This window comes from Scylla paramamosain, chromosome 17, assembly GCF_035594125.1.
Source record: "Scylla paramamosain isolate STU-SP2022 chromosome 17, ASM3559412v1, whole genome shotgun sequence".
Classification (NCBI taxonomy): domain Eukaryota; kingdom Metazoa; phylum Arthropoda; class Malacostraca; order Decapoda; family Portunidae; genus Scylla; species Scylla paramamosain.
The window spans coordinates 22,954,758-22,964,186 of record NC_087167.1 but is presented as its reverse complement, the minus strand read 5'-3'; positions in this window follow the sequence as shown (position 1 = coordinate 22,964,186).

The window sequence follows — 9,429 nt, the reverse complement described above, 5'->3', positions numbered from 1 at the left end:
ACATTCAAGTATCGATCAGTCAGTGGAGCCGAGGCTTGCTGGTTTTTCCCATCCTTCACAACCCAACCGACACATATACACACACACACATTCTCTCTCTCTCTCTCTCTCTCTCTCTCTCTCTCTCTCTCTCTCTCTCTCTCTCTCTCTCTCTCTCTCTCTCTCTCTCTCTCTCTCTCTCTCTAACTCCCTTCGTGATTTCTGGCATCTAGCCAAAAAGTATCTCCAATAACTTTGCTGCTTCTTCTTTCCCTACTCTATTTCAACCAGATGGCACCACTGCTATCGCATCTATTTCTAAAGCTGAAATCTTTGCTCAAACCTTTGCTAAAAATTCTACATTGGACGATTCTGGGCTTGTTCCTCCCTCTCCTCCACCCTCTGACAACTTCATGCCACCTATTAAAATTCTTCGCAATGATGTTTTCCATGCCCTCGCTGGCCTAAACCCTCGGAAGGCTTATGGACCGGATGGGGTCCCTCCTATTGTTCTCCGAAACAATGCCTCCATGCTTGCACCTTGCCTATTCAAATTCTTTCAGCTCTGTCTGTCAACACTACCTTTCCTTCTTGCTGGAAGTTTACTTACATTCAACCTGTTCCTAAAAAGGGTGACCGTTCTAATCCCTCAAACTACCATCCTATTGCTTTAATTTCCTGCCTATCTAAAGTTTTTGAATCTATCTTCAACAGGAAGATTCTTAAACATCTATCACTCCACAACCTTCTATCTGATCGCCAGTATGGGTTCCGTCAAGGCCGCTCTACTGGTGATCTTCTGGCTTTCCTTACTGAGTCTTGGTCATCCTCTTTTAGAGATTTTGGTGAAACTTTTGCTGTTGCCTTGGACATAATTATCAAAAGCTTTTGATAGAGTCTGGCACAAAGCTTTGATTTCCAAACTACCCTCCTACGGTTTCTATCCTTCTCTCTGTTTACTTCATCTCAAGTTTCCTTTTTGACCGTTCTATTGCTGCTGTGGTAGACGGTCACTGTTCTTCTCCTAAATCAATTAACAGTGGTGTTCCTCAGGGTTCTGTCCTGTCACCCACTCTCTTCTTATTATTCATTAATGATCTTCTAAACCAAACTTCTTGTCCTATCCACTCCTACGCTGAAGATACCACCCTGCACTTTTCCACGTCTTTTCATAGACGTCCAACCCTTCAGGAGGTAAACATATCACGCAGGGAAGCCACAGAACGCCTGACTTCTGATCTTTCTAAAATTTCTCATTGGGGCAGAACAAACTTGATATTGTTCAATGCCTCAAAAAATCAATTCCTCCATCTATCAACTCGACACAACCTTCCAGACAACTATCCCCTCTTCTTCAATGACACTCAACTGTCCCCCTCTTCTACATTGAACATCCTCGGTCTGTCCTTTACTTATAATCTGAACTGGAAACTTCACATCTCATCTCTAGCTAAAACAGCTTTTATGAAGTTAGGTGTTCTGAGACGTCTCCGCCAGTTTTTCTCACCCCCCCAGCTGCTAACTCTGTACAAGGGCCTTATCCGTCCATGTATGGAGTATGCTTCACATGTCTGAGGGGGGTTCCACTCATACTGCTTTTCTAGACAGGGTGGAATCAAAAGCTTTTCGTCTCATCAACTCCTCTCCTCTAACTGACTGTCTTCAGCTTCTCTCTCACCGCCGCAATGTTGCATATCTAGCTGTCTTCTACCGCTATTTTCATGCTAACTGCTCTTCTGATCTTGCTAACTGCATGCCTCCCCTCCTTCCGTGGCCTCGCTGCACAAGACTTTCTTCTTTCTCTCACCTCTATTCTGTCCACTTCTCTAACGCAAGAGTTAACTAGTATTCTCAATCATTCATCCCTTTCTCTGGTAAACTCTGGAACTCCCTGCCTGCTTCCGTATTTCCACCTTCCTATGACTTGAATTCCTTCAAGAGGGAGGTTTCAAGACACTTATTCATCATTTTTTGACCACTGCTTTGACCCCTGTATGGGACTGGCATTTCAGTGGGCATTTTTTTTATTACATTTTTGTTGCCCTTGGCCAGTGTCCTTCCTACATAAAAAAAAAAAAAAAATAGTAGTAGTAGTAGCAGTAGTAGTAGTAGTAGTAGTAGTAGTAGTAATGCTATTTTTCATATATTTAGTAATTTTTTTTTTTCATATTATTATTTATATTTATATTTTTTGTTTTGTTTTGACATTCATACGAATGCTATAAAGGTGAAGCATAGAAATTTATTTGATTAATTAATTAATTTATATATCTATTTATTTTGATTTTTTAAATTAATTAATTTATTTATTTTTATTATTATTATTTTTTTTTTTTATGTCTCTATGATAAGCAAAGCATTATAGAATTTATGAAAGCACATATCCTCTAGAGTCTTGCCCTACAAAAGATTCTGTAAAGTAAAAAATAAAGGGAATAAGTGTCAGTGACGTTTGATGAATAGAGGAAGGCGTGGCAGAAATTACCATAAAACGTATATAAATGAAAATTTATCTTCCTCGTATTTTCCAACTTGCGTTTGCTTCTTGAAAATTTAACTGGGTGGGTCATATAGCAGACATATTGTTCTTTCCTCCATTGTAGTTTGTTTCCAGCAAGCCCCCTAAATAAAGTTTCTGTTTTTTTTTTTTTTTTTTTTTTTTTAAAGAAATGAGGAATTACATTCTAACGCTGATCACTGAGCGGAGCGTAGACGAGCTGCTATCCTCAAGGACGTTACCTCTCTCTCTCTCTCTCTCTCTCTAAATAAGACTTTAAATAAAAAGAATATATATATATATATATATATATATATATATATATATATATATATATATATATATATATATATATATATATATATATATATATATATATATATATATATATATATATATATTAAAAGACAATGAATATCCTCTGGGGAAGGGGTGACAATCCTTATTTAACCCTTAATTTCAGTTGAATTTTGACAAGTCTACGTTAAAATGTTTCCATTTTTCTGCAGTGATAAAGAAACGTAGAGGGGTAGCTAATATATTTAATTGTTAATTGTATCTTTTTTTCTTTCTTTTTTTCATTTATTCTTTTATTAATTTTTCTTTTCATTGCTTAATTATGCATTATGCCGACACTGCAGGTTACAATTGCAGATATTGCAAGTATTTTTGACACAATACAAGTACATCCAGCTAAACTATTGCTACAGTATAGAGAGAGTATTTCGATTACATACCTTATTCTTCATCTTCTTTTCTTCTTTTTTTTTTTTTTAATAAATATAATAATAAATAAATAAGTAAATAGGTATTGTCAAATGAAATCGTCGAGATTACGCAGGGGTTTCGGGCAATACTTGGATGGGTGACTACACAAGCCTCATCTGTCTGAAAAAAAAATAAATAAATAAAAAAAATAAGAATAAGAATAGGGAGAATGAACGAAAATTTTAAGTAATAAAGATAACAGTAAGAATTATTATAACAAGAATAAGAAAAATTACAATAAAGGAATATAAAAAAAAAGAAAGAAAGCATCCCATGTCTTTCTTCCTAATTGTCATAGAAGGGTGAATTCTTTTGTATATTTTCCAACATTTCCAATACAACGATATGAATGGGGGAAGAAAGAATAAGAATAATAGAAAGAAGGCCTCCCAACACCTAGTTCTCCGGTCTTGGCCAATTAGCTAACGGCGGGATCAGCGCAGTTAAGCAGGGGGTCCGGGAAGAACTTGGATGGGTGACCACAAAAGCCTCATCTCTCTGAGAATAGAAAAAAATAGCAATAAGAATGAGGAGAATGAACGAAAAACGAAAATAATAAAATAACAATAACAACTATAATAAAAAAAAGAAGATTAAGAATAAAAAGAACAAAAATAAGGGAAAAAAGTAATAATATATCTCTCTTGCTAATTGTCGTAGAATTATGAATGAAGGGTTAATTTTAGTGCATATTTTCCAACATTTTCAGCACAACAATGCAACAACAATACAGGAAAGAATAAGAATAAGAGAAATAAGCCCTCCCAACACCTTGTTCTCCGCTCTTGACCAATCAGCTGACGGCGGGATCAGCAAGGTTAAGCAGGGGGTCCGGGCAGAACTTGGATGGGTGACCGCACAAGCCTCATCTCTCTAAAAGTAGGATAAATAAGAATAAGATAAGGAAGAATAATAAAAAAAAATGAAAATAATAAAGATAACAATATTAATTATGACAAGAATAAGAAAAAAATAGAATAAAAAGAATGAAAAAAATAAGAATATCACAACTTTCTTGCTAATTGTCTTAGAATTTTAAATGACATGTCAGTTCTGCTGTATATTTTCCAAGATTTGTTATGAATGAGGGAAGAAAGAATAAGAATAAGAATAAGAATAAGAACAAAATGAATTAGACTAACAATAATGATCACATCTTTCATGCGGTGACTGCGTGGGCGATGAGCCTCACTGGACGTTTCTGACCAATCACAAGGCAGGGTTGGAGTCGTCGGGCCCACCCGATTCATATATAAAGGGATTTTGTGGGAAGCGCGGGCAGACTCAGCTGAGTGTTCGTTGTGAGTTGTTGTTACCACAACTATGGCACGTACCAAGCAAACGGCTCGCAAGTCCACTGGTGGCAAGGCGCCCCGCAAGCAGCTTGCTACAAAGGCAGCTCGCAAGTCTGCTCCAGCCACTGGAGGTGTCAAGAAACCCCACCGTTACAGGCCTGGAACCGTTGCTCTCCGTGAGATCCGCCGTTATCAGAAGAGCACTGAGCTGCTTATCAGGAAACTGCCTTTCCAGCGCCTGGTGCGTGAAATTGCTCAGGATTTCAAGACTGACCTCCGCTTCCAGTCCTCTGCTGTCATGGCTCTCCAGGAAGCTTCCGAGGCTTACCTCGTGGGTCTGTTTGAGGATACCAACCTGTGCGCCATCCATGCCAAGCGCGTGACTATCATGCCAAAGGACATCCAACTGGCTCGTCGCATCCGTGGCGAGCGTGCCTAAGAAGTCATCCACGAATGATCTTCATAACAGCAATATCTAGGCCCTTTTTAGGGCCAAACATCTCTTTCATTAAAGAATTTTCATAGACAATCTGTTTGGTTTTGTGGAAGAAAATATTTATTTTCCATCTTTCAGTATCAGGTATCGACTTTCAACTCAATATCCTTCCCCCCTTTTTTTTTTTTTATATTATTATTATTATTCCCTCTTCCATGGCCATATCTCTTTCACTTGGGAGAATTTTTATCTTTCTTTATCTCTATTTTTTTTTTATCTTTTCTTTATCTCCACAGAATAATAATCACGATAATAATAAGCATAATAATAATAATAATAATAATAATAATAATAATAATAATAATAATAATGATACAATAATTATTATAATAATAATCATAATAAAAACAACAATATTAATATTATTAATAATGATAATAATAATAATAATAATAATAATAATAATAATAATAATAAAAATAATAATAATAATAATATTAATAATAATAACAATAATTATAATAATAATGCATTTGTCTATATCGTATCTTTTTTCCTTTTCAAGTGTGGCTCCAATGGAGCCGGGTATTATTTTATACTGGCAGCAGTATACTGGCCGCCTGTTTACTTGGAGGAGGTATACTTGGTAACAGCCTTGGTGCCTTCAGAAACAGCGTGTTTTGCCAGTTCACCAGGCAGAAGAAGACGGACAGCGGTCTGGATTTCCCGGCTGGTGATGGTGGAGCGCTTGTTATAGTGTGCCAGGCGGGATGCCTCGGCAGCGATGCGCTCGAAAATGTCATTCACGAACGAGTTCATGATTGACATGGCCTTGGAGGACACGCCAGTGTCTGGGTGGACTTGCTTGAGCACCTTGTAGATGTAGATGGAGTAGCTCTCCTTCCTCCTGCGCTTCTTCTTCTTGTCGCCCTTGGCAATGGCCTTCTGTGCCTTGCCAGCTTTCTTGGCAGCCTTTCCTGATGCTTTGGGAGGCATAGTGTCGCCGTACTGCTGTGAGAACGAGTGTGCGTTTTCTCAGTTGAAAAGTGGTATATATATTAGCGTGCCTACTCAGGATCAGGAGTCGCCACCTCAGCGAGCGTCCTGATTGGTCCAGACGCGCTCTGGGCCGATCTGATCTCGCGTATATATAGCCGTTTTTCCCAAAATTCACTACTTGCTCGCAGAGCTACCGACGAGGTTAGAGTACTCGCGCTCCTCATTTATCACCAACAACAACAACTACTACTACTACTACTACTACCACAACATCCATTATCATGTCTGGACGCGGCAAGGGAGGAAAGGTGAAGGGAAAGTCAAAGTCCCGTTCCAGTCGTGCTGGACTCCAGTTCCCGGTCGGCAGGATTCATCGCCTTCTAAGGAAAGGCAACTACGCCGAGCGCGTGGGTGCTGGTGCCCCCGTGTACCTTGCGGCAGTTATGGAGTACCTGGCTGCTGAAGTCCTTGAGCTTGCCGGCAATGCCGCCCGTGACAACAAGAAGACTCGCATCATCCCACGTCACCTGCAGCTGGCCATCCGCAACGACGAGGAACTTAACAAGCTCCTCTCCGGAGTCACCATTGCACAGGGTGGCGTGCTGCCCAACATTCAGGCCGTGCTCCTTCCCAAGAAGACTGAGAAGAAGTAAATAAAGGGCCTCCCTCCCCTTCAGCCAATATCACCATCAATCCGGCTCCTCTTCGGAGCCACACGTTCAAACATCTAGAGAGTTGTGTAGACTATACTGGTATATCAATAATAAGCAAGTAGTGTATTTATTTTCGAGTTAGTTATTTGTTATTATTATTATTATTATTTAGTCAGGCACGCAAGTGACCGAGAATAAATATGTATACTATATTTCTACTAATGTACCTGCTGTGTGTCACAGTGGAGAGTTGATTAGATGTGTTGCCTATTGTGATATGTTGAGCGTCTTTTTCATCTCAATGTATATTTTGTTTTATGAGAAACTGAGAACGATGAGGGGCGTGATCATTGAAATAAGTCAATGATAATAATAATAATAATAATAATAATAATAATAATAATAATAATAATAATAATAATAATAATAATGATAATAATAATAATAATAATAATAATAATAATAATGATAATAATAATAATACTTGGAGAAGACCTGATGAAGTGAGAAAGATGGTTATAATTAATAATGGTTTCTTTTCTTAGCTCAGATAGTGATAGTGAACATGGTTATGAGAAAGTAGTAGTAATAATAGTAGTCTATGGTCCTTCTTTCTTTTCATGTTTGTGGACCTTAAAAAGGTCCGGGAGATGATGTTATTCAATGATGATAATGCAAGCTGAATAGCTGGCACCATCTCAATAATGGAGCGATTTAACCACCAAATCCGTACAGGGTACGGCCCTGACGCTTGAGGGCGTAGACAACGTCCATGGCAGTAACGGTCTTACGCTTGGCGTGCTCGGTATAGGTGACAGCATCCCTGATAACGTTCTCAAGGAACACCTTGAGCACCCCACGAGTCTCCTCGTAGATGAGACCAGAGATGCGCTTGACGCCACCTCGGCGAGCTAGACGACGGATAGCAGGCTTGGTGATTCCCTGGATGTTATCACGCAGAACCTTACGGTGACGCTTGGCGCCTCCCTTTCCAAGACCCTTGCCTCCCTTGCCGCGGCCAGTCATGGTGATGAGAGCTGCTAGTACGACGTCCGAACGGTCTAACAGGAAGCTCACGAATGTGCCTCAAATAGTGAATAGTGAATAGGATAGGAAAGTGTGGGGGAAAGGAAGATGTATTGATGAGGGAAAGTGGGTGAGAAGAGAAGTGTGAAGGAAAGTAGGAGGTAGAAAGTATGTGGGCTTAACCACATTGCTTATTTTTTATGTGTTTACTTTTTTGTTATTACCAGCGCTTCAGAGCATGGGCCTTAAGGATAGGGGTACCCGAGGTTATCGACAGATTGAATATATGTTTTATGGTTTAATGTGTATATATTGGAGTAGGTGACTGTTGGTTTGCGGCAATTATTGAGCTAGGGAACCAATTGTGATTGAAGTCATTATTTCTTTCGTTTATTAAGCTGTTGTACATATCTTCATTATTGTGTTTTATTGTTTCCCATATGTTTTTTGCTTTATAGTGAATGGATATGTTAATAGGAATGACCTTGTATTTCAAATGTAATTGTTCAATGTTTGATGTCCTATCATTGTCACTCCAGTTAATAAATCGCAGGGCTTTATTTAAAACTCTTTGCAATTTTAGTTTCTGACTATTTGTAGTAGCGTTTATTGGTATTGGTGGATACTCTAGGATAGGTATTAATAGCGTTTTTATAAGTGTTGTTTTAATGTGGGGAGTTAAATTTTTAAATCTGTATAGTTTACTTAAAGCTGCCGTTCCTCTGTGTATTCTCTCTGTTATGTGAGTTGTAATTCCCCTCCGGTGTATTTTAAATCCCAGTAGTTTTCCATCATTGTTTGGCTCTATAATTTTGTTATTTATTGTAAGCTTTTCTGATTTAATTTGTGCTATTGGGATAATTTTAAATTTTTCCTCACTAGTTTTAATCTTCCACATTTTTTCATAACAATTAATTCTGTTTATTTCTCTTTCAGCTTTGTATTTCATCATGAGTTTTGATTTACTGTTTGTGATAATGACCTGTGTTACATCGTCTGCATATATAGTGTCAAGGCAAGATGGTCCAGCTGCAGGTAAATCATTAGTGTATAATGTATATAATGTAGGTGATAGCACACTGCCTTGTGGTACTCCGCTCATTAAATTTATACAGGTACTGGTTTTATTGCCCATATAAATGGTGGCTACTCTGTTATCTAAAAAGGTACAAAGTATTTTTTCTAGAGATGATGGTAGATTGACTTGTAATATTTTATACTTTAGGCCCTCGTGCCACACCTTGTCAAAGGCTTTGGTGACATCTCTTAGTATTAGTGTGATTTGTTGTTTATTGCTCAGTGCGTTGGATATGGTTTCATAAGTTGTGGCTATTGCTGTAGTTGTACCTTTTTGTGGGCGGAAACCATGTTGCCTGTCTTTCAAAACATTATTTTCGATAAGGAATGAGTTCAATCTTCCTTGAATGATTTTCTCAAATAATTTGCCTGGCACTTCTAAAAGAGAGATAGGTCTGTAGTTGATGGGATTTTTAGTTGATTTATTTTCTTTTGGGATGAATTTTATTACTGCTTTTTTAAATATATTGGGGAAGTATCCTGCAGTAAAAGAGGCATTGTATATATTTGTTAACATTTCGATGGCATTGTCTGGACATTTTTCTAATACAGTTTTATTTATTTTCGAGTATCCTGGTGCTTTGTTTTTTGTTTGTCTTATACGCTTTCTTACATCGTCAGGTGTTATTAGTCTTGTATAGAAATTATTGTTGTTTAACATATTAAAGTTTACCGTTGGTGAGGGTGTTGTTCGTTGTT